The sequence below is a fragment of the Vicia villosa genome, unplaced genomic scaffold, assembly GCF_029867415.1.
Source record: "Vicia villosa cultivar HV-30 ecotype Madison, WI unplaced genomic scaffold, Vvil1.0 ctg.000688F_1_1_3, whole genome shotgun sequence".
Taxonomy (NCBI): Eukaryota; Viridiplantae; Streptophyta; class Magnoliopsida; order Fabales; family Fabaceae; genus Vicia; species Vicia villosa.
The window spans coordinates 276,039-303,297 of NW_026705309.1; positions in this window are offsets into that span (position 1 = coordinate 276,039).

The window sequence follows — 27,259 nt, forward strand, 5'->3', positions numbered from 1 at the left end:
ATACAAAAAGCTGAAAAAGCAGTTTGAATTTGAAACTAAGAAGCTGGAACTGGAAAATTCTGAACTGAAGGAAAAAGTTTTAAATCTATCCAAAGATAGTGGATCTCCTTCTGAAACAGAAAAATCCATTCCTAGCATAAATCATATTCTGAAAGAATATGACTCGAGCTTCAAAAAGTTCTTATCTAGAAGTATTGGCAGAAGTCATCTTGCTTCTATGATATATGGTGTTTCTGGAAACAAAAGGTTTGGTTTTGGCTATGAGGGTGATACCTCACATAAATTTGAACCTATTGATAATATGAAGATCACATACAAGCCATTGTATGATCAGTTCAAATATGGCCATGCACATGATATTAGGCTCACTTCACATGCACAGAAGTTTAACACTGTTCACACCAAGAAGCTTGTGACACATCCTAAGAAATATCATGCTGACAAACCTAAAGAATATCATGTTGTTCCTCCTGTTAAATATTTTGCTGAACCCATGTTCAATCAGAACTTGAGGAGAACTAACAAGAAAGGACCCAAGAAAATGTGGGTACCAAAAGAAAAGACTATTTCCATTGCAGATTCTCTTGGTGACAAAGAAGACAACATTCAACATGTCATGTCATCTGGACTCAAGATGTTCTCAACACTTGAAGGGAAGAAGGACTGCTTTTCAAGTCCTGCTACTTAAATCTTCTGGAGAAGTTAAGGTTGAAGGAGTTCAGAAGAGCAAGTTTGTTAGTTTTGGAACCATCTGTTTAGGTTGTTTCTAAAGCAATAGTGTTTCATTCTTGGTTATTCTAAATGCTCTAAAAACTACAGAATATACAATATTGAAACATTGATTATAGAAGAATCAATCAATACCTGGTTTGATGATAAACTTGGTTCTGAAGAACCAAAGCAGCTTAAGAGCTTTGCAGATAAAGTCTGTCCTATCAGAAGCTGCAGAACCGAGAAGCAAATCTCCAGAAGCTGTGTATATCAGAAGTAATGAATCAGAAGATCATTCAGATTTACATTAGCACACTTCAGAAGAAGTGATTCCAGAAGAGAAAGTTGATCAAATCAGAAGCAGTGATCAAAATCAGCAGGCGTAAAGACTATTCAAATTTTTTACAGCTGTCATCTATTATCTAATGGTAAACACGTGTTTGTACGGTTTGTACAAAGCGTGCAGTTGAAAAGACGCCGACCTAGGTAACTGTATTAAATCATTTCGTTTACCATGTTCTCTCACCTAACGTCTCTCATCATTTAATGAAATTGATTTCTTTTGATTCTGGAACTGTTCATTTTTTCAAATCCGTCTCTCTATATTCTTTTCAAATCGTATCATATATCCTTTTTCGCTCCCTGTCTCTCTTTCTTCTTGCATACTCTCTTTTGAACCCTAACCGAAAACCCAGTTTTTTTTCTTGTTCATCACATTTGTTCATTCTGCTTAAATGGCTGGCTCTTCTTCACAAAATGTTGATTCATCTACTCTTCTCCATATTCAAAATGAAGTAAATCAGGAACTCACTCCTGTTGTTGCATGCTCCATTCCAAAAGACAAACTAGAAGTTCTATGTGAACTTATGGTTGATTTTGATAATCTTGAAGAACATGAATTTCACCTCAAAGAAGATATCATTTTTTCAAGGATGGACTTCGTTATTTGCTGAGTTCTGTGGTCCTGTCTACCCAGATCTTGTTAAGGAATTCTGGATACATGCAGTGGTTGCTCCAAAATCAATATTATCCTTCGTCCATGGAAAGTTTGTGGTTGTAACTGAAAACATCTTAAGAGTGATGTTTGATCTGAAAAACCCTGAAGGGGCTTTTGAAATTGATCAAAGGGCAAATTGGGGAGATGTTTTGTCTACTCTCTATTCGGACGTTAATGAAACAAAAAGTGTCAAGGACTTGAGAGATCTCTTCAAAATCTGGACCAAGATTCTTCTTGGGTGTTTCTATCACAGGAAAGGGACACATGCCTCTGATTTCATCAACAATGAGCAGAGATACATTCTGTATTGCATTGCCACCAAGAAGGAGGTTGATGCCATTTACATTATCTTCAACCACATGTGGAAGGTTGTGAAGGAGTCCAGAAATGCCTTCAGAGAGAAAAATTGTACCACCATTCCGTTTGGCAGAATTATCACCAATCTTCTGGTTCATTCCAAGATTGTTGAGCAACTGGAAACTGAAGGCACTATCTAGAACCTTGCTGTCACAACTGGGGCCTGTCTGAATGCCTTCACCTTAAAGAAGATGAAAGTGATTAAGGCTATCAGTAAGACTCCCCAACCTCTTGCGGGAACAAGAATCAGAAGAGCACCAGTTCTAGCTGAATTTGAAACTTTCTTCAACAGTGAGGTACCTGAAGTCAGAACTAGGTATCTGAAGTCTCAAGAAGAAAATAAAAGTCTCAAAGATCAAGAGAAGGGTGCTCCAATCATAGTAAATCGCAAGAAGGAGGAAAGGACTAAAAGAAAGTTTGATCATCCTTCTGAAGAGGTCATTGCAAAGGTTGCTAAGGCTGTGTCTGTTGATTTTGAGAAGAAAAGGAAGGAAGCTGAGAAAAAGAAGAAGAAGTCAATCAACAATGCTGAGATTGTTGAAGTTGTTGAGAAGAAGAAAACCAGAAAAAGGAAGATGATTCTTCAAGAGTCAGATGAAGAAAATGCTGCTCAAGAGGCTATGAATCAACAAGAAAGTCTGGCAAATGTCAGAAGGAAAGAGATATCTAAAGGCAAAGCAAAGATTGTTGAAGAGCCTAAGAATAAGAAACAAAAGAGGACTGAGGCTGTGGTCGAAGCTTTTCAGAGAGCATCCAAAGGTATATGCATTTCTGAACCTGATTCTGCTCTGTCATACCCCAATTTTTGACCTAAGATACCACCTCATATCATAGCATATGCATCATTTGCATCTCTAACAAATTGCATAGCTTGTGTTTGCTACTTGTGACTCAGCAGGATTTAAACAAGAAATCACTCATCAGTACAAACAAAAATCAATTAGGGTTTTGTTCTCCCTTCATCTCAAATGAACCATCTTCATCAACAATCAACATTTGGTCCTCAGAGATTCATTTCAACAAGCTCAAAGGCTCTGAACCAACCAGATTAGGGTTTTGACTAAAGATAGTATACTCCTGACTTTTGCTCAGGATCTAACCTAATGACTTGGGACATGACTTCAAGACCCCAAGTGCATCATTTTGACCTAATCTATTGGCTCAAGACATCTCCTACACAAGGATTGATCAACAGTGAAATTTCAAGTCATCAGAATTAGGGTTTTGAACTATCAGGGACTGAAATCAGGGATTACATTTGGGAAACCCTAAAAATCCCCAGGGAGTCAATCAAAGATTTCAATCATCCTCTAATAATCCCTATGACAACATCCAATGGAAATTGTGTCTCAATTCAAGATCCACAGTCATCAATTTCATCAGATCGACAATTAGGGTTTTTGACCTAAATCACCTGAACAACTGACTTTTTTATTAGAACATGGTGCCACAACTTAAACCATGGCTCAATATCCTCTAATGCTTCAATGTGATCCATTCATACCATTCATTTGGTGAGGATAGCTTGGTTCATTTGAAATCTCCAGAAACGCGATTCGTTTGAAAAAGTCAACTATACAAGATCACCATTGACTTTTGGGGAATTTTGGTCAACCATGACTTTTGAAGTTTTGAATCATTAATATATGATATATGAAGTCATTTGATCAAGAAAAATCAAGAAAATCAATCAAGAATCAAAAAGTCAAAAGTTTGACTTTCCATACTTAGAAAAATTCTAAGTGTTTTTCAATGGTTTTTTCCAAACTTTGGAAGGGAATTTCTCAAAATTTCACCTACAAACTGAAAAAAACTTCTGACATGAAAGTTGTAGATTTTGATCCAATGAACAACTTTGTCACATATAATTTTTTTCCAAAAGATCAACCATTTAAGAGATATGGAGCTTCAAAGTTGGTATCTTTTGAAAATTTCACTTAAAACTTCATTTTCTTCAAAGTTCATGGATCTTTTTCACCCATTTCCTTAAAGGTCTTGAAGAAACTTGCAACTAGGGTTTTGAAGTGTGTAATATGAGCTTTCCAAAATGTCCAAGAGCATGAAAAAATATGAAGTGTAGCCATGGTTTTGAATTTTGACATTAGTGAACTTTTCACTTGAAATTTCAAGTCATTTTGCCAAAGTTATGAGCCATTTTGCCAAATGATACAAATAATGATGCATAGATGCAATAATTGAAGATATTTTCTGATTTGAAGATCAGAATGGAAGAGGATAAGAAGCTAGAGAAATAACCATGGTTAAGTAACTTTTTAACCATATGCATTTAATGGTAAGATTCCTTTCTATCTCTTAAGTGCCAAATCACCAATCTTTGATAAACTTGCCAAGCTCTGCATTCAGAACTCTTGGCCTATAAATAGAGGTGCAAATCACTCTTTAAATCACACCAAAACCTCACAATTATAGGTTTTCTCTCTTCTTTCTTGAATTGCAAGTTTCAAGTTTCAATGTGAGGTAGAAATCCCAACCTCCAAACCTTTGATGTTCTGAGCAAAGTGATGCTTCCCACAACTCATAAACACCATATGTGATGTGTCTGATCCATCCATATACCCCAAAAACACTAAGAACTCATAATCACTTCCTCACTTCTCAAATATGCATAACATAAGCCTTATCATGCCAATTTTCATTCAAGATCATTTCTGTCCAAACTAACACTTCCAACACCTCATACATGTCACATATGAACTATCCAAACACTCACATATGATCTGTAACCTCATAATCATCAAGCTAGATTCATACTTGAAGCAACTGCAGATCAGGTTCTATGGCCTTGCTCAGGTGAATTCAGACTGTTCCAAGCATTCAAACATGTTCCATAAGGTCCACTGATGTTGTTCAGATCAAGAAACCATATCTGGAATCCTTCATTTGCAGAATTCGATCCTCAGTTGAGCCGTTTTTAAGGTAAGTGCTCATGAACTTCAAAATCTATCATACATGCATCATAAATGAAAAATTGAGTTACCATCTTGTTTCTGCACCATCACTGAATAATAACCCTCAATCAATTGCATCATATCATGATCATACACGATTTCACAATGATTTGTCATATTAGGGTTCTTCGTGTTCATCAGAAAATTAATCATCTTAGAGCAAAAATAAATGAAATTAAAGATCACCATCATGTTCCTCATGAGAAACCGAGTAAGATAGACCCTTTACTTGATCAAAACAACACAGTTTCATTGGTTTTCAAAAATCAGTTAGGGTTGTGTTCTTGGCGCGTTTTTTGTTTCAGAAAATTCAAATTCTTGTTTTAAAATATATTTAATGGAACGCGTATGTATTACAAGCCACAAGCGTGGCTCAGTTGGCAAGTGTTTTGGCTGGTGAGAGTGAGGGCGTGGGTTCAAACCCTGGCAGGACCAAACCATTTTTTTTAACACTTGTTTTTCTTCATCTTTTTAACAACTTTAACCAATTAATTAACTAACCAAATCAATTCATTTTTGCTTCATTTTTTACACATCTCTTTTTTAATATATATATTTTATGAATATAAAAAAAATCACAAAAATATCATTATTTAATACATTTTTAATTAAGTATAAAATGACATATTTTAAGTGTTTTTAAATACTTTAAATATTGTTTTTTCACTTGATTTTTCAAACCTAATCACTTGTAAATATTTTGTGATCAAACCCTAATCATTTAGGTGTTAATTAAGTATAATCTTTGTGTTTATCTTAATTGATTTGATTTCTTTCAAAATTTCAAATCGTTTCGAAACAAACGATCACCGTTTTCAAAATGATGAATCATTTCTTTTTGAGTTTTTCTTTTCAAAAAACTATTGATTAAATCTTTTGTGGATTGATTAATTGATTTCAAAAATACCATGGGCCTCCATGTAGGTATAAGTCCCAAGCCCCTTTTGTACATACCCTTTCCTTTTTCTTTATACAAAAAAAAGCTTCTTTCAAAACAAACTTTCAAACAGTTTTTCAAACGACGCGTCTGTGAATAAACAATCAACCATGTTTTATAAAATAAAACAGGGGCCTCCACATAGGTATAAGTCCCATTCCCGTACATGAAATTAGGTATTTCATTGTACATTCACCTTTTTGTACATACCTCGATCAGTTTATATTTAATTTTGAATAACTAATCAAAAATGAAGGTTTTCTTTAAATCTTCCCAAAAATATACCATGGGCCTCCATGTAGGTATAAGTCCCAAGCCCCTTTGTAAATACCTGTTTACATAGCTTTGAATAAACTCAAGTGGGTCTCTCCCCGAGTATAAGTCCCGAGCCCCCGTGTGTACAAATGGAGCATGCTTACAGGTATATTTCCTTCATAAACTCCATTATATACACACACTTTGTCATATATATATATAACTGTTCATATTTGTTCATGTACGTGTTCATGTTTGTTCATACTTGTTCATATTTGTGATTGTGTTATATATACTTGTTCAACTTAGTACAACACTAGGTTCCCCATAGCCTCCTATTGGGCTTCGTGCAAAGAATCTCCCTAGTTTAGGTTAGGACATAGAGTATGGTTTCCCGGTGAAATCGCTCTAAGAGCTCAAACCAACTATACCATGCCTCCTCTTGGGCTTCGTACAAACGACTTGTCCCTCCCATAGCCTCCTCTTGGGCTTACAATGCAAGGACCCTGGATTGTCCCTCCCATAGCCTCCTCTTGGGCTTACAATGCAAGGACCCTCGAATAGCCTCCTCTTGGGCTTCGTACAAGGACCCACGGGCTTCTTATAAGCATCCCCCAGTATCCAAAACAAATACCCTAGGAGATTAGACATTTATCATCTCTATGATAGGAGTATCTCTTCTATATCCTCACAAACAATCAATCAATCAATCAATCAAACTTTTTTGCCACAAGGCTGGCTAATCAATCAAACCTTTTTGCCACCATACTGGCTGATTAATCAAAGTTTTTTGTCACAAGGCTGACTTCATTGAAACTTTTGCCACAAGGCTGACTGATTAATCAAAACTTTTTGTCACAAGGCTGACTTCATTGAAAGTTTTTGCCACAAGGCTGGCTAAAAAACATCTTTATCATTCTAAGCACCATAAGTGGCATGGCCCAGGGCTTATAATGAAAAGATTTTCAAACAAAAAAACAAACAGATGTATGTGATGATATAGATTAGATACATCGAACATTGAGATGACATTTGTCTCTTTTCCTTTGCTTCCACTAGCATAAGTGGGAACTACGATTGCTCTGACTTTCTCAACATCCCTTTGAGAATACGTAGGCACAAGGTCGTATCCTTGGCGAGCAAAACTTCTCCCTCAAACCATTCAAACCTTAGCACCCGTAGACCCCGAGCTACAGATGCTCTGATTCCCTCTAAGGGATATGTATGCAGAGGATCGCGATGATCTTTGCGAGCATAATCAAACAAACACCTTAGGTCCCACCACTTTCTCACAAGAACCTCCACCACAAAGAATGAAATAAACAAAACAAAGAAACCTATAGAGTACTATAGATACGTTGGGTGCTAATACCTTCCCTTCGTATAACCAACCCTCTTACCCGGAATCTCTCCCCCACTTTTTAGGTTATTGCAGCTTTTTTCCTTTTCCTACTTTGGAAACAATAAAAAGTTTGGTCGAAACAAAAGAAAAATCATTTTTTTTTTAGCACTCGAGCCCAAAGAAGGCATCAGGTGTCTCATCCCGAAAAAGGATAACGATTTTTCCCACGACATGCTCCTGCTGATTTTTCAGAAGTTACACCAATAGCGGTTGCCCCTACCCCTGAACCAGAAAAAGCCACATCAGAATCACCTGTATCTGTCCGTGTTCTTACACCTCCATCTTCTCCCACAACCAAACCAAATTCTCCTCCTCTTTCACCAATTCCAGATGCCTCCATCCCTTCTCCTTCACCCTCAACTAACTTTGTTTCTGACCAAGCTGTTGTTGATCATGTTCTAGATATACCACCAATTCAAACTCTCTTTCCACCACACACAAATATCTCCATCTCTCAACCTCCTCCCCATGCCACCTTTGAACCTATTCCTTCTACCTCTCTAAATAACCATAGTGACTCTATTCTTCCAACCTCTGCATCACATGAACAGCTGCTCCGTGATTGCAACTACACTCCCAAGCCTCGTCCTGAAGCTGAAGTGGTAGTGTTAGATTCTGATACTGAAGCAGAGTCTTCTTATAGGTTGAATAGAGAACCTCAACCGTACTTCATTCCCAACCCTGCCTTTTCAAAAACCCAATTAAAATCCCACCCCATCTACCCTATTGGTGAAATTTTTGAAAAAGTAAAGAGGAATCTCAGAAGTATCTTTGATACTCTCAGAATTGCTGAAAGTTCTGGCTTGAATGATGTTGCTATGCGGAACTTCTGGAGGATCTTACGCAGAGAATAAAATGCTCTGTATTTAGAACTTCAGGAAGCCTGTATAGAAGCTGCCCCACGGCCTCGTGGAATTCTTAGAAGCTATGAAGACTTCTGGTTTGTTCGTCTCAGAGGAAGACATCTTTTGGAAGAGAAGCCCTTTTTGGATGAATTGGAACAAGCAATGCTGGCTGCTGCATTAGAAGCTAATCCATGCAGGGATATTGTTATCTGGATTCCTGATTATCCTGTTCTTCTTGGAGATTTCAAGACCCTCTTAGACTTTCTGAGGGAAAACCCTTCTGAGAAAGACCCAAGCTTGGTCATTCCAGAAGTTGTTGACCCACCAGAAGTTGAAGGTCCTTCTGCTCCCAGGAATCTTGCTGCCATTTTTCAGGCACTTGAGAATGGAGATTCGGAAATTCCTGCTGCAGAATATGGAGATGCTTCTATGCAAGAAGCAGATGTAGAAGATCATGTTGCTGAATCAGTTCCTGTTGAGGAAATCCTTGCAAATGATCTATCTATGGAAGCTACAGATCACAATGCTATTCCTGTGGTTAGAAGCGGTGAAGCTTTTTCTGATGAATCTTCTCGTCTTGCAAGGACTCTGGAAGATATTCAGAAGAAATAGGATGAGCAAAGCTCAGTCAATGCTGAGTTTAGAGCTTTCATGGAGAGGCAAGATGGATACAACAATGTGGTTCAAGAGATGCTGGCTAAGATCCTGTCAAGGCTAGGGCCGTCTTAGATTGAGTCTATGTTGTTTTTTGCTTTTTTGCTTTTGCTGCATCTGTTTTTGTGCATCTTGTCTTCCTTCTCTTTGTGTACTTCTGTACTTGTCTGTTTGAACTTCAATGAAAATCATCCTTTTTCTTCCGTGTGTTTCTTTTTGTTTTTTATCTGAATCTTTTATGTTTTTGATGATATGACAAAAAGGGGGAGAAATATGTGATAAATGATTTGATTTAATCAGTAGCTTTACTAAAAGAACTTGCAAATGATTTGATTTAATCAGTTGCTTTACTAACAGAACTTGCAAAGTTCTATGTTTTTAAGTTGTGTTGTTGCAGGAATCAAAGATTCAAGATCAACATAAGAAGCAACAAAATGAATCAAGCTCTTGGATTCTTGAAGCAAGCTGAGTGCTAGGAAGCTTCAGAATCAGAAGCAAGAAGGAAGAATGATCAGAAATAGCTCTTGGATTCTTGAAGCAAGCTGAGTGCTAGAAAGCTTCAGAATCAGAAGCAAGAAGGAAGAATGTTCAGAAATTCTGATAATAGAATATGATCCAAATCATTGTCTATTTGCTCTGATACATTGTCTATTGGATCTGATATATTCTATATAGCTTATATGGCTCTGATACATATTTTGTGTTCTGATACACATTTTATGTTCTAACTCATTCATGCTGACTTTTGTCGTTTAGTTTTGTTCTGTAACATTTCAGGATGTAGAGATGCTCTGATGATGCTCTGGTACATTCAACAATGTTCTGATACAATCTAGCATGAAGTGATGTAAGAAGAAATTCAAAGCTCTGAAGCTATCCGAGGGAAGCAGAAATCAGAAGCTGTGAATGTTCTAAAGATCCAGAAAACTCAAGTTCTGAAGCTGTCCTAAATGGAAGCATGAATCAGAAGCTGTGAATGTTCTGAAGATCAAAGAAATTCAAGTTCTGAAGCTGTCCTAAATGGAAGCAGGAATCAGAAGCTGTGAATGTTCTGAAGATCAAAGAATTCAAGTTCTAAAGCTGTCCTAAATGGAAGTAGGAATCAGAAGCTGTGAGTGTTCTAGGGATCTAAAGAAATTCAAGTTCTGAAGCTGTCCAATGGAAGCAAAAGTCAGAAGCTATGAATTATCAGAAGACAGAAACTTATGTGATCGTCTCTACCGAAATAATCAGGGAAGTCTTTTATTATTAAAGTTCTTCGAGTATTTATTTCAGGGGGAGATTATTCATCTCACGGGGAGATTGTTAATCTCAGGGGGAGACATATTCACATGCTTATGCTATAGCTGTGTAATTTGTCTTTAGCCGTCTGCTCTTTCTCATCGCAAATTCATATCATTTATATATGTTTTTGTCATCATCAAATAGGGGGAGATTGTTAGAACAAGATTTGTTCTGATCAATATTCTTAGTTTTGATGATAACAAGGATATGAATTTTGTGTGAGATAATGTGGTACTCTAATACATTGCAATTTCCATTTCAGGAAATATATAAAGAGTATGCACAAATCAGCGCTCAGAAGCTTTGTCTCAGAAGGTTCAGCATGCAACATCAGAACATGGTCTGGCAAGACATCAGAAGATGGTCAAGGCAGAATCAGAACATGGGTCTATGGAAGCATCAGAAGAACTTGAGATCAGAAGCAGTAGCACTGAAGTTCTGATGGTATCACGCTCAGAAGCACTTCAAGGTCAGAAGACAAGAAGATGCTTTGCACCAAGCTGTTTGACTCTGATGATTTTCAAACGTTGTATTCTCAAACATCAGATCAGAAGAAAGTACAAGTGGCAGGCTACGCTGACTGACAAAAGGAACGTTGGAAGCTATTAAAGGCAACGTCAGTAGACACAGCGTGAACAGGGCTCGAGGTAGTTGACAAAAGCGTGAAACATTAAATGCAATGCTGTACGGAATACGCAAAGCATTAAATGCGCCCAACGGTCATCTTCTCAAACGCCTATATATATGAAGTTCTGATGAGAAGCAAGGTTGACGATTTGCTAACAATTAACTTGCTGAAACGCTGTTCAAACTCAAAGCTCAGAAACTTCATCTCCATCAAAGCTCACTACATTGCTGTTGTAATATATTAGTGAGATTAAGCTTAAACTTTAAGAGAAATATCACTGTTGTGATTATAGCTTTTCAGAAGCATTTGTAATACTCTTAGAATTGATTACATTAATTTGTAAGTAACTAGAGTGATCAAGTGTTGATCAGAATACTCTAGGAAGTCTTAGCTTGTGTCTAAGCAGTTGTATTTAGAGTGATCACGTGGTGGTCAGGATACTCTAAGAAAGTCTTAGCTTGTGTCTAAGCATTTGTTCCTGGAGTGATCAGGTTGTGATCAGGATACTCTAGAAGACTTAGTCGCGGACTAAGTGGAAAACCATTGTAATCTGTTGCGATTAGTGGATTAAATCCTCAGGTGAGGTAAATCACTCCGTGGGGGTGGACTGGAGTAGTTTAGTTAACCACGAACCAGGATAAAAATAACTGTGCATATTGTTTTTATCGTTCAAGTCTTTAGACTACACTTATTCAAACCCCCCCTTTCTAAGTGTTTTTCTATCCTTCATAGGGTTCTTCACGATTTCCAGAAAATTGATGATCTTAGAGAGGAAATAAATGAATTATGAGGATACCATCATGTTCCTTGTGAAAAATCGAGCAAGATAGGCTATTCACTTGATCAAAGTGGTTCAGTTTCAGAAAAATTCAAAATCAGAATAGGGATGTGTTCTTGGCGCCATTTTTTGTTCATAAATTTCAAATGTTTGTTTTTCAATATATTGAATCGAACGTGTGTCACTAACAAGCTGCGCGCGCAGCTCAGTTGGTTGTTGTTTTGAGTAGTGAACCTCAGGGCGTGGGTTCAAACCCTGGCAGGACCAAAACCCAATTTTTTGACACTTATTTTCATCATTTTCTTTACAACTTCATCCATTAATTTAACCAATCAAAATTCATCATTTCCACTTCATTTTTTGCACACTCTTTATTTAATATATATATTTTATGAATATCCAAAAAATCACAAAAAAAATATTTATTTAATGTGTTTTTATTAGGTTTAAAGTGACTTGTTTTTAAATGTTTTAATACTTTAAAAATAGTTTTTTTCACTTAATTTTCAAAAAAACCTAATCACTTATAAATATTTTGTGATCAAACCCTAATCTCTTAGGTCTTAATTAAGCATGAAATTTGTTTTTTATCTTAATTAAGTTGACTTTTGTCAAAATTCAAACTGTTTTAAAACAAACGAACAAAGTGTTTCAAAACAATAAACCATTTCTTTTTGGTTTTCTTTTAAAAAAAACTCTTGATTAAATCTTTTGATTGATCAAGTCATTTTCAAAACATGGGCATCCCTTTTGGTATAAGCCCCATTCCTTTGTATAAATTTAGGTTTTTTCATTGTATATACGCCTATCTTTTATACTTCGACAAAATTGATTTAAACCCTCAAATAACAAAATCAAAATTAGGGTTTTTCTTAAATCAACCATGGGCCTCTCGAATATTAGAGAGTGTAAGTCCCTTTCCTTTTTCTTTGTACAGTTTTTCTTTAAAAAACAACAAAAAACTTCTTTCAAAACAAACTTTCAAACAGTTTTTCAAACAACGCATCTTTTAACAAAACAATCATCCATGTTTTATAAAATAAAACATGGGCCTCCACATAGGTATAAGTCCCATTCCCGTACATGAAATTAGGTATTTCATTGTAAACCTTTTTGTACATACCTCGATCAATTTGATTTTTAACTTTGAATAACTAATCAAAAATGAAGGTTTTCTTTAAATCTTCCCAAAAATACCATGGGCCTCCATGTAGGTATAAGCCCCAAGCCTTTTTGTAAATATTTGTTTAGATAGCTTTGAATAAACTCAAGTGGGCCTCTCCCCGAGTATAAGTCCCGAGCCCCGTGTATACAAATGGATCATGCTTACAGGTATATTTCCTTCATAAACTCCATTATATACACACACTTTGTCATATATATGTATAACTGTTCATATTTGTTCATGTACTTATTCATATTTGTTCGTACTTGTTCATGTTTGTGATTGTGTTATATATATACTTGTTCAACTTAGTACAACACTAGGTTCCCCATAGCCTCCTATTGGGCTTCGTGCAAAGAATCTCCCTAGTTTAGGTTAGGACATAGAGTATGGTTTCCCGGTGAAATCTCTCTAAGAGCTCAAACCAACTATACCACGCCTCCTCTTGGGCTTCATACAAACGACTTGTCCCTCCCATAGCCTCCTCTTGGGCTTACAATGCAAGGACCCTCGATTGTCCCTCCCATAGCCTCCTCTTGGGCTTACAATGCAAGGACCCTCGGATAGCCTCCTCTTGGGCTTCGTACAAGGACCCACGGGCTTCTTATAAGCATCCCCAATATCCAAATCAAATACCCTAGGAGATTAGACATTTATCATCTCTATGATAGGAGTATCTCTTCTATATCATCACAAACAATCAATCAATCAAATAACTCTTTTTGCCACAAGGCTGGCTAATCAATCAAACCTTTTTGCCACCATACTGGCTGATTAATCAAAGTTTTTGTCACAAAGCTGACTTCATTGAAACTTTTGCCACAAGGCTGGCTGATTAATCAAAACTTTTTGTCACAAGGCTGACTTCATTGAAAGTTTTTGCCACAAGGCTGGCTAAAAAACATCTTTATCATTCTAAGCACCATAAGTGGCACAGCCCAGGGCTTATAATGAAAAGATTTCAAACAAAAATCAAACAGATGTATGTGATGATATAGATTAGATACATCGAACATTTAGATGACATTTGTCTTTTTTCCTTTGCTTCCACTAGCATAAGTGGGAACTACGATTGCTCTGACTTTCTCAACATCCCTTTGAGAATACGTAGGCACAAGAGGAAAGGTCAAACAGCCCACATCAGATACAACACTTATCTCTTCACTCTCAATGGCATTCACACCCGAACCTCTGTGAGTAGGCATCGGATTATTGACAATATTGGTTGTATGAGTGAATTGAATAATCTTTTGATCCAACAAGTCCTGGACTTTATTCTTCAACGCAATGCACCTTTTTGTATCATGTCCAGCGGCACCTGAGTGGAAAGCACATCGTGCATTTGCATTGTAATTCGGAGATTGTGTGTCCGGAGCATTCGGAGCATCTCTCAAAGTAATCTTCTCAATCTTGAGCAAATGTTGTAGCACTTGAGCATAGGTCATAGGAATCGAATCAATCTTTCTGTGAGGCCTAGTCCTGGGAGGATAGCGATCATTATTGGAACACTGTCCATGCTGATGCTGTTGTTGTTGCTGCGGCACTGGGATCATGACAGCATTAACCTGTGAATTACTTCTCCCTGAACCCCTTCTTCCATATATGGCATCCGCATTTCCTTCCTTCCTTCGGGCATAACCCTCGGCTTGTTTCTTACCACTAGGAGTATTAGAAGAAGCTCCCAACCGAATTTTCCCCATCTTTAGACCCATCTCAACACGTTCGCCATATCTCACCATTTCAGAAAAGTTGGCTGAAGCACTACAAGCCAAGTAATAGTGTCCAGACAAAGTACTGGTGAACCTGTCAATCATCTCACGCTCAGTCATTGGTGGCTGAACCCTCGCAGCTAACTCGCGCCATTTCTGAGCGTACTCTTTGAAAGATTCTTTAGACCCCTGAACCAAACTTTGCAACTGAGTCCTATTGGGCGCCATATCAACATTGTATTGATAGTGCTTAATGAAAGCATCCACAATCTCCAAGAATGGATATGAGTGCGCTCAAGTTGCACATACCATTCCAAGGAAGCTCCAGCCAAGCTATCCTGGAAGAAATGCATCAGAAAGCCCTCATCCTCAGAGTATACCGACTTCTTGCGATAATAAGCCTTGACATGAGTCATAGGGCAGGTCGCCCCATTGTATTTGTCAAAAGATGGAACTTTTAATTTCGGTGGAATCCTCACGCCAGGAACCAACCCCAAGTCATTGATATCCATGCCTAACACCCCTTTGCCTTCAACAGCTCTGAGACGTTCTTCAATCAGACGGTACCTCTCAACTTCCCCAGGCGCACCGTCAGCACTATGCCTCGATAACTGATCAAAGTTCTCGACATTGAAATCCAAGTTACCACGGTTCTGATTATCTCTCCTTCCCAACAGACGAGACGGAGGTGGAGGTGGAAAACCGTGATGCTGATTGAAAGGATTATAGTGCCCTCCCACGTGGTCAAACTCATTCAGATCATGGTGATCGTCAATCCTTCCAGATACATCATCAAACAGCCCCGGATGTCCTCTATTCTCAACCCTTCTAGAGTTCTCGAGGAGAACTCGCAAGTCATCCTGCCCCTTGGTCACATTAGTCAATGCTTCCATAAACTGCGCCATCTGCGCATTCATCTGCTCTGTCAATTGAGCTCTCATCTCAGCCATTTGTTCCTGAATCTGTTCCATCTCTCTTCTTGATTGCTCCTAGTCGGATACGGGTGATTAGCCGTTTTAGAACACCTTCTGATAACAAAACAGCGAGACATAAGATAAAAGCCCTGCAAAACCTGCAAATATATGACATGTATGATATATGAATGATATGCATGAAATGTTTGTCAATTTTCAGGTATCCAAGAGTTTATCCCACTTTCAGATAAGACATAGCAACCCTGATACAGAATACATTTGAACAGCAATCCACATACGAGAATAATTCGGCAAACTGAGCATATTTCATTCAAACATAATTGTGAATGTGAGTTCGTACAACAAAACACATAACCGTGTCACAAAGTGCTCATAAGGCATACAAAAGAAATCCAGAACATCAATATGCGACCCCATCCAACAATCCTGGATATGGGCGACAAACATCAAGAATAAACAGCAAATCAACCATGGGCCAAACAAATCCACTCCATAACAGCACTAGGGTCGTCTGACGACAGAATGAGCTCCTCCATCTCCTCTCCGTTGGGCTCGGAGTCTTCTTAGTTCTTCTTCAATTCGAGCGGTCTTAGCTTTCTCTTCTGCTAGCTGTTTATCTGAATCCCACTTCTGCCTCTTGAGACTTGATCCGCTGTCGCACGCGGGTCAAAAACGAGTAAAATTGCAAACTGTAGTAACAACGGTAACGGTAACTCGTGTATCGTCTCTCAAGGACTCTTGATTTTTATTAACTATAAGCTAAATCGATTAAGGGGGGGGGTTGGTTTGGTCGAAAAAATGATTATCAAAAGTGATTATGAAATTAAGCTGTTTTGAAATAAGTGATTATGGAAATAAGTCAATCTACCGATTCAGTTCCTACCAATCATCGATTATTAAAATCTCACTATCCTAAGCGGATTCCTTTCCCGTTCGATTACAATATAATCAACAAGCGTAACAATATCATACGAATGATGCTTTCCGTTTGCCGAATTAAGCATTCGGTTAGGCATACAGCGAATTAACGATTAAGCAATGATAAGCCGCAAATAAATTGGAAAACATAATTCAATCGAACCAAACAACATATATTACGAATATCAAATTAAGCAAAAGATAAACAAAATATATTATTGAAGGAAAAGGAATTTTATTGCAAAACTTATAATAATCTCATAGTTTAGGAACCTGAATTCGGTAGATCAACCAAAAGTGATTAGTTCGCCATGGATCAATTCGTACAAGCTTCAAGAATTTCGTGAATAGTGATGATGAACAGTATTTTCGTGGCTGCCTAACCTAAGGAACAATAGCCAACCCGTTTCACAAACGAACTGGGTCAAAAACAAAACCCAGGCCCATTACTAATTGACCCGAAACTTAAAATATAAAGTGCTGCATCTTTAAACGCAAAACTGGGAATTATCGGCTCCGAATCTGACTTCGACTCCAACATGAAAGTCGTAGCTCTCTCTCTTAGCTTTCCGGCGATTATTAGAACGCCTCAATCGGTCTCCTGGAACTCCAGATATGAACGTTTCCGTGCAGACTATTATTGCTGAAAAATTAATACGAAAAACAAATAAGTGCAAAAATAAAATAAAATATAAAAACATATTAAAACATAAAAATAAATAAAACAAACCGAAGAAATGCTTGAGTACAAACATGGAAGAACGTGCATAAAAATGCACTGATCAAATTCCCCCACACTTGAACTTTTGCACTCCGAGCAAAATGAAAAGAAAGCGGAAAAACATCAACAGTTACTCATCATAGGCTACAGATCTTCTTCGGGTGAGTTTGCGTCGATAGGTACTAATCTTGCACACTAAGGACATCGTAAGAACACTAACCACAAATATGCAGACATAAGGCTCCTAAATACACAAACCAATTCAAATCATATTATTATACCATAGCCTAACTTACTCATCCTTTTTGCTCTTTTTCATTCAGGCGCAATCACATTAAGCCCGTTATCTCCACACACTTATAGCAGGACAACCGGTTAGTGACTCTGATCCTTTTGCACGGGGTTCCGGTACTTGCGTGGCATAACCCTTTGCTTACTCAGATGTAGTTGCGGGGGATCGGACCGTAATCCTCCCTACCAAGTTCAGCACCAGAAACCGCTGAACCAACTAACAAAGAGTTTTGAAAACTTTTTTTTTTAAAGATTACACAACCGTTGGGTTAAGTGACCGGGTGAGGATCACCAAACTTAGAAGGTGTATTACCTTTTTCTTTTCTCTTTTTTTTCTTTTCGGAACATTCACTTATATTCATCGGTTTCCTGCGTAAAGTGTGTGAGAGATGGTGCCGACTGCTGAAATAAACTACTCAAGAGCTGTCAAAGAATGAGAAATTAAGGCTAAAACATAATAACAAATTCAAATCAATTTCCGTATGCAGGAGACTTACGGTGTTAGAACGATATCGATCTTGTGAACTTTTCCCATGTCTCCGCAAACCCGACTCAAATCAGTGTGTAGCCTAAAACTTTCAAGAAGATGCATTTTTTATTGAAATTAAACAAAATACTAACACACAAAAAACAAATAAAACACACAATTTCCTCCCCCACACTTAAACTAAGCATTGTCCTCAATGAAAAGACATTACTAATAAAGTAGAGAGAAGGAAAGAAGGACTCCCTGATCAAGTTGCAGCGTAGTCAGGTGCTTCTAAAGAAAGCTCCTCTATGCTGACATCTTCAGGCACCGGACTTTCATGGAATAACTTCAGCCGCTGCCCGTTAACCTTGAAGACTTTGTCAGTACCTGCACTTTTTATTTCTACTGCACCATGAGGGAAAACATTAGTAACAACAAAGGGGCCAATCCATTTGGATCGAAGTTTCCCAGCCATTAGCTTAAGGCGGGAGTTAAACAGTAAAACCTGTTGGCCCACAGAAAATTCCTTCCTAGAAATCATTTTATCATGGAAGTGCTTAGTTTTCTCTTTATAAATCCTAGAGCTCTCATAAGCCTCTAATCTAAGCTCTTCCAACTGTTGTAATTGGAGTTTTCTTTCAATACCTGCTTGTTGCATCTCCAAATTACAACTCTTCACCGCCCAAAAAGCACGGTGTTCTATCTCAACAGGAAGATGACATGCCTTACCAAAAACAAGTCGATAAGGAGACATCCCAATGGGTGTCTTGAAAGCTGTCCTTTGAGCCCAAAGTGCGTCTTCTAGACGACGGCTCCAGTCTTTCCTGTTTGGCTGCACCATTTTCTCTAAAACCTGTTTGATCTCCCTGTTTGAGATCTCAGCCTGCCCATTAGTCTGTGGGTGATATGCAGTAGAGACTCTGTGCACAACTCCATACTTTCGGAGTAAGGCTTCCATGGTGCGGTTACAGAAATGAGTGCCTTGGTCACTTATGATAGCTCGCGGTATTCCAAACCTGCAAAAGATATTAGACCTGACAAACTCTACAACAACTTTAGAATCATTAGTCCTAGTGGGGATAGCTTCCACCCACTTTGAAACATAGTCAACAGCAAGCAAAATGTAAAGGAAACCAAATGATACAGGAAAGGGACCCATGAAATCGATCCCCCATACGTCAAATACCTCACAGAAAAGCATAGGCTGTTGAGGCATTTCACTCTTGCGAGTGATGTTGGTACCTGCTATCTGGCACTCTTTACAAGTGCGATAAATCTCAAAAGCGTCCTTAAAAATAGTTGGCCAATAGAAGCCTGAATCAAGGACCTTTCTTGCAGTCCTTTGAGGACCGAAATGTCCGCCGACTTGAGATGCATGAGAAAATTTTAAAATAGATTCAATCTCATTGTCGGGGACACATCTCCTGATTACCTGATCACTACCAAACTTCCATAGATATGGATCATCCCAAACATAATATTTGGCATCACTTTTGAGTTTGTGAACCTGTGATCTAGATGCACCTGTAGGAAAAACACCAGCAACAAGAAAATTAACAATGTCAGCAAACCAAGGTGTAATCCCATGCAAAAGAAACAACTGCTCATCAGGAAAATCATCCTTAATAGGAAAAGGATCTTCATCTCTCTCTATCCTGCTCAAGTGGTCAGCCACTAAGTTCTCAGCTCCACTTTTGTCTTTAATCTCAACATTAAACTCTTGGAGCAGCAACATCCACCGAATCAATCTCGGTTTTGCATCCGGCTTCTTCAGCAAGTACTTTAAAGCTGCATGGTCAGTAAAAACAACAACCTTGGAACCTAGCAAATAGGATCTGAACTTGTCAAGAGCAAAAACAATAGCTAGCAGTTCTTTTTCAGTGGTAGTGTAATTAGACTGTGCAGAATCTAAAGTCCTAGAAGCATAGTAAATAACATGGGCAGCCTTGTCAACTCTTTGTGCAAGGACAGCCCCAACAGCATAATTCGAAGCATCACACATAAGCTCAAAAGGAAGTGTCCAGTCAGGGGGCTGAATGATGGGAGCGGAGGTCAATGCTTTCTTCAAGAAGTCAAACGCTTGTTTGCATTTGTCATCAAACTCGAAAGTGACGTCATTCTTCAACAAGTTCGACAGCGGAAGAGCTATCTTGCTGAAATCCTTGATGAAACGCCTGTAAAATCCTGCATGACCAAGAAAAGAACGAATCTCGCGAATGCAAGAAGGGTAAGGCAGTGTAGAAATCACATCAATCTTAGCAGGGTCAACAGAAATTCCTTTTTCAGAAATAATGTGACCAAGAACAATTCCCTGCTCAACCATAAAATGACACTTTTCATAATTCAACACAAGGTTAGTCTCGATGCATCTTTCTAAAATCAAGTTTAAACTGTTCAAGTATGCATCAAAGGAAGAACCATAAACAGTAAAGTCATCCATAAACATGAAGGATAGAAAAACACTTAGAAAGGGGGGGTTTGAATAAGTGTAGCTTTAAAAACTTGACAGATAAAAATAAATTGCACAGTTATTTTTATCCTGGTTCGTTGTTAACTAAACTACTCCAGTCCACCCCCGCAGAGATGATTTACCTCAACTGAGGATTTAATCCACTAATCGCACGGATTACAATGGTTTTCCACTTAGTCAGCAACTAAGTCTTCCAGAGTCTTCTGATCACACACTGATCACTCCAGGAACAACTGCTTAGATACCCTCTAAGACTTTTCTAGAGTATTCTGATCCACACGATCACTCTAGTTACAACCTGCTTAGATAACCTCTAAGACTTCCTAGAGTATTCTGATCCACACGATCACTCTAGTTCCTTACAACTTAATGTAATCAATTCTAAGAGTATTACAATTGCTTCTTAAAAGCGATAATCACAAACTGTGATATTTCTCTTAACGTTTAAGCTTAATCTCACTAATATATTACAACAGCAATGTAGTGAGCTTTAATGAAGATGAAGATTCTGAGCTTTGAATTTGAACAGCGTTTCAGCAAGTTTAATATGAGTTGTTTTGGTGCAGAATCGTTAACCTTGCTTCTCATCATAACTTCATATTTATAGGCGTTGGAGAAGATGACCGTTGAGTGCATTTAATGCTTTGCGTGTTCCGTACAGCATCGCATTTAATGTTATACGCTTTTGTCAACTACCTCGAGCCTTGTTCACGCTGTGTCTACTGACGTAGCCTTTAGTAGCTTTTAATGTTCCTTTTGTCAGTCAGCGTAGCTTGCCACTTGTACTTCCTTCTGATCTGATGTTTGTGAATACAACGTTTGAATATCATCAGAGTCAAACAGCTTGGTGCAGAGCATCTTCTGATCTTCTGACCTTGATGTGCTTCTGAGCGTGATACCATCAGAACTTCAGTGCTTCTGTTCTCTTGTTCTTCTAATGCTTCTATAGACCCATGTTCTGATTCTGCTTCGACCATCTTCTGATGTCTTGCCAGACCATGTTCTGATGTTGCATGCTGAACCTTTTGAGACAAAGCTTCTGAGCGCTGAATTATGGATACTCTTTATATATATTTCCTGAAAAGGAAATTGCATTGGATTAGAGTACCATATAATCTTAAGCAAAATTCATATTATTGTTATCATCAAAACTAAGATAATTGATCAGAACAAATCTTGCTCTAACAATCTCCCCCTTTTTGATGATGACAAAAACATATATAAATGATATGAATTTGCGATCAGAAAGAGCAGACGGCAAAAGACAAATTACACAGCTATAGCATAAGCATATGAATATGTCTCCCCCTGAGATTAACAATCTCCCCCTGAGATAAATAATCTCCCCCTGAAATAAATACTCGAAGAACTTTAATAAAAGACTTCCCTGATTATTTCGGTAGAGACGATCACATAAGCTTCTTGTCTTCAGAGAATTCATAGCTTCTGACTTCTGCTTCCATAGGATAGCTTCAGAACTAGAATTTCTTTAGATCCCTAGAACACTCACAGCTTCTGATTCCTGCTTCCATCTAGGACAGCTTCAGAACTTGAATTTCTTTGATCTTCTGAACATTCACAGCTTCTGACTTCTGCTTCCATCTAGGACAGCTTCAGAACTTGAATTTCTTTGATCTTCTGAACATTCACAGCTTCTGATTTCTGCTTCCATTTAGGACAGCTTCAGAACTTGAGTTTTCTGGATCTTTAGAACATTCACAGCTTCTGATTTCTGCTTCCCTCAGATAGCTTCAGAGCTTTGAATTTCTACCAACATCACTTCATGCTAGATTTGTATCAGAACATTGTTGAATGTACCAGAGCATCATCAGAGCATCTCTACATCCTGAAATGTTACAGAACAAAAACTAAACGACAAAAGTCAGCATGAACAAGTCAGAACATAAAATGTATATTAGAGCACATGATATGTATCAGAGCAAATAGAATTTTGTCAGAACAAATAGACAAATATGGATCAAATTCTATTATCAGTGCTTCTGATTCATTCTTCTTTCTTGCTTCTGATCTCTGAAGCTTGACAGCACTCAGCTTGCTTCAGTTTCCATGGTTTTGCTTCTTGTGTTTGCTTTGGAGATTCTCTTCACTTCTTTATACCTGCAAAACACTTAAACCATATAGAACTTGCAGTTCTTGTTAGTAAAAACAACTGATTAAATCAAATCATTTATCACATATTTCTCCCCCTTTTTGTCATATCATCAAAAAAGCAAAAAAGATTCAGAGACAAATAAAACGAAACACACGGAGGAAGAAGATGATTTCATTGAAGTTCAAACAGCAGGTACAGAAGTACATGAAGATAAGTAGGATCAGATGCACAAAACAAAACAGATGCAACGAAAAGAAAGAAACAGCACAGACTCAATCTAAGATGGCCCTAGTCTTGACAAGATCTTGGTCAGCATCTCTTGAACCTTATTGTTGTGTCCTTCTTGCCTCACCATGAAAGCGCTATACTCAGTATTGAGTGAGCTTTGCTCATCCTGTCTCTTCTGAATTTCTTCCAGAGTCCTTGCAAGTCGAGAAGATTCATCAGAAGAAGCTTCACAGCTTCTATCCACAGGGATGACATGTTGATCTGCAGCTTCCATAGATAGATCATTTGCAGGGATTTCCTCAACAGGAACAGTTTTAGCAACATGATCTTCAGCATCTGCTTCTTGCATAGAAGCATCTCCATATTCTGCAGCAGGAATTTCCGAGTCTCCATTCTCAAGTGCCTGAAGAATGGCAGCTAGATTCCTGGGAGCAGAAGGACCTTCAACTACTGGTGGGTCAACAACTTCTGGAATGACCAAACTTGGATCTTTCTCAGAAGGGTTTTCCCTCAGATAGTCAAAGAGAGTCTTGAAATCTCCGAGCAGAACAGGATAATCAGGAACAAAGATAACAATATCCCTGCATGGATTTGCTTCCATTTCAGCAGCCAGTCTTGCTACTTCCAATTCATCCACAAAGGGCTTCTCCTCAGCAGCAACACAATTTCTGAGAGGATGGTAGTATATACCATTATCTTCCTCCAGAAGGTAACCAGGGTAACCAGGGGCAGCAGCCACTAGTCTTTTCTGTACTCCCATTGCTTCTACTTGAAAATCCTTGCGAAATCTTCTCTAGAGATTTCTTGTAGAAACATCATCCAGACAATTTAGAAATGCATCCTTCAGAAGGTCTAGACTGCTAATCACCTCATGTCTAAAAAGTTCCAGGTAGGTATAGGGTTCAGGTTCAGGCGGATTGAAGGTGAATTTGTAGTCAGGGTAGAGAAGACAGTAAGGTTTGGATTTTCTGGTAGGTAAGGGATGGGATATAGAAGGTGGAGGTACGGTGGATGAGGAAGAAGGGATATCTGAGAGAATGATTGATGAGGATGGAATATCAGAAATGATAGATTGAGACGAGGATGGAGTATTTGTAAAGGGAATTGGTGAGAAAGATTTATCAGAAGGAGTTGGGGGAAGAATACTTAAAGGTGTGGGATTTAGAATGGGAGAGGAGAAGGATGATGGAGAAGGATTTGGTAAGGTGAAGTTTACTTTTGGTTCAGAAGGAGGTGATTGGGGAGAAGGTTTAGGGACAGAAGGGGTTGGAGTAAAAACCTGCCTGGAGGAGTGTTCAGAAGAAGCATGTGAAGATCTGGTTTTGTGAAAGGAGTCTCTGATCCTTTTATTCCTTCGTTCAGAAGAGCCTACCTTGTCAGGATCATAGGTGACCCTCAACTTCTTGGCTCTCTCAGCCTCATCTTCTTGTGCCTTTCTTTTTAGCCTTGCCTGTCGTTCCTTCTTATCCTTCTTCAGAATATCATCTTTGGACGGGAGTACTCTGCCACGGATCCAAGCAGGATCAACGTCTGATTGCTTCCTAACACAATCTTCCAAGTAAAGCTTGACAACATGATCAAGTTCTTTATGAAACAAGGAGATGAATCCTTCAACAGCAATTCTTCTTGACAGAATGTCAGGAAAGCTTGTGCACACAAAAGGTACATTCTTAATGAGTTCCAGTCTGAACAAATCAACACCATTGAAGATGGGACCTTGAATTACTCCAAGAAAATGCGATGCATTGTGATTTCTGATAGAGTCCACCACTTTGCTTTCAATCAGAATGTCTGAAATCATCCTTCCGAATGGAATGGTTGTTCTTGGAATATGAGGGTACTTCGCCCTTTCATCTTCTCTTGACTCAAAGATAGAAGTTTTCAGATTCTCAAACAGAATATGAGAGATGTTGATCTCTATCTTTTTGCCAATGCAGAAAAGAGTGTACTTGTGAGTCGGACTGATGTAGGAGGAGGAGAGCATCCTTTTTCTATGGTGAAGAGAACCCAGAATAATCTCAGCCCATACTTTATAGAAAGGCCTTAAGGTGCCCGTGTTATGAGAATCAATTCCAAAAACCGTAGAGATTTGTTTTTCAACTGGAGTCCAGTCAACTGTATTGGGTTGAAGACCAGACCAACCTTCTTCATCATCAAGATTGTACAGCTTCCTGATGAGCTTCTCAGTGATAACCACTTCATGCCCTAGCACGAATGAAATGATGGCAGTTGGAGTAACCGTTGCATGTACCCAAAAATCCTTCACAAGTTCAGGATAAATTGGACCAACCAATCTATCAAGATATTTAGACCATCCTTGCTCAAAGATTCTTGCATCACACTGAAAGCCATTAGCTTTAAGGTTGTTGATATCCACAGCAGATTCACATAGAACTTCCAGTTCTTTCGTGGGTATTAAGCATGTTTTCAATGGAGCATGCTCATATTTGCTTAAAAAGATTTGTGAAGAAGTGAGCCTTTCTTTTGAATTTGATGAACAAGAAGAAAAGTTCATGATGATAATGCTTTGAGATCAAATCAAAAAACTAGGGTTTGAAGAGAAATGCAACGAAGTGAATGCACAAAAGAGAGAGAAAGAGAGAAAAAGAGGGAATGAAGATGAAGCGGGTTATTTAAAAGATTTAAAAAGAAATCATTATGCATTTAATGAGAAATGACATTAGGAGAGAGAAGACAGTAAATGAAATGATTTAATACAGTTACCTAGGTCGGCGTCTTTTCAACTGCACGCTTTGTACTAACCGTACAGACACGTGTTCACCATCAGATAATAGATGCCAGTTGTAAATTTCAGAATAGACTTTACGCCTTCAGATTCTGATCCCTGCTTCTGATCTGATCAAGTTTCTCTTCTGGAAACACTCCTTCTGAAGTGTGCTGATATAAATCTGAATGATCTTCTGATCCATTACTTCTGATATACACAGCTTCTGGAGATTCACTTCTTTGTTCTGCAGCTTCTGATAAGACAAAGCTGTATCTGCAGAAATTCTTAAGCTGCTTTGTTTCATTAGAAACAAGTTTATCATCAAACCAGATATTTATTGATTCGTCCACAATCAATGTTTCAATATTGTATATTCTGTAGCATTTAGAGCATTCAGAATAATCAAGAACGAAACATCATTGCTTTAGAAACAAACAAAGCAGATGGTTCCAAGACTAATAAGCTTTCTTTTCTGATCTCCTACGAACATAGTTTCTTCAACAGATTTAAGTACCAGAACTTGGAAGACAGTCTTTCTTCCCTTCAAGTGTTGAGACCAACTTGAGTCCAGGAGACATGTCATGTTGACTTTTATCTTCTTTGTCACCAAAAGAATCTGCAAAATAAATAGACTTTTTCTTTGGTACCCACATCTTCTTGGGTCCTTTCTTGTTAGATTTTCTCAAGTTCTGATTGAACTTGGGTTTAACATTGTAAGCAATAGGAGGAACAGCATGATAATTTTTAATGTGAGTTTCATGATATTTCCTAGGTTGTGTCACATGCTTTTTGGTGTGTGTTATGTGAAAACTTTGAGCATGTGAAGTGTGCCTAATATCATGGGAGTGGCCATACTTGAACTGATCATACAATGGCTTGTATGTGAATTTCATTTCATCAACAGGTTCAAGTTTGTATGGGGTTTCACCCTCAAAACCAATGCCGACTCTTTTGTTTCCAGACACAGCATATATCATAGAAGCTAGCTGACTTCTGCCAATACTTCTAGATAAGAACTTCCTGAAACTTAAATCATATTCTTTCAGAATATGGTTTAGACTAGGAGTGGATTTTTCTGAATCAGAAGGAGATCCAACATTATTGGATAATTTTAAAAGTTTTTCTTTTAATTCAGAATTCTCCAACTCAAGCTTCTTTGTTTCAAATTCAAATAGCTTTTTCAGCTTTTTGTATTTGAGACTGATCTGAGACTTGAGTTCCAGAAGTTCAGTTAGACCGGAAACTAACTCATCTCTAGTAAGTTCAGAAAATACCTCTTCAGAATCTGATTCTGATGTAGATTCTGATTCGTCATCTTCTGTCGCCATCAGCGCACAGTTAGCCTGCTCATCTTCAGAGTCTGAATCATCTTCTGACTCATCCCAGGTTGCCATAAGACCTTTCTTCTTATGAAACTTCTTCTTGGGATTTTCCTTCTGAAGATTTGGACATTCATTCTTGAAGTGTCCAGGCTCATTGCATTCATAGCACATGACCTTCTTCTTGTCAAATCTTCTGTCATCAGAAGATTCTCCACGTTCAAATTTCTTTGAACTTCTGAAGCCTCTGAACTTCCTTTGCTTGGTCTTCCAGAGTTGATTTAGCCTTCTGGAGATCAAAGACAGTTCATCTTCTTCTTCAGATTCTGATTCTTCAGGATCTTCTTCTCTAGCCTGAAAAGCGTTAGTGCATTTC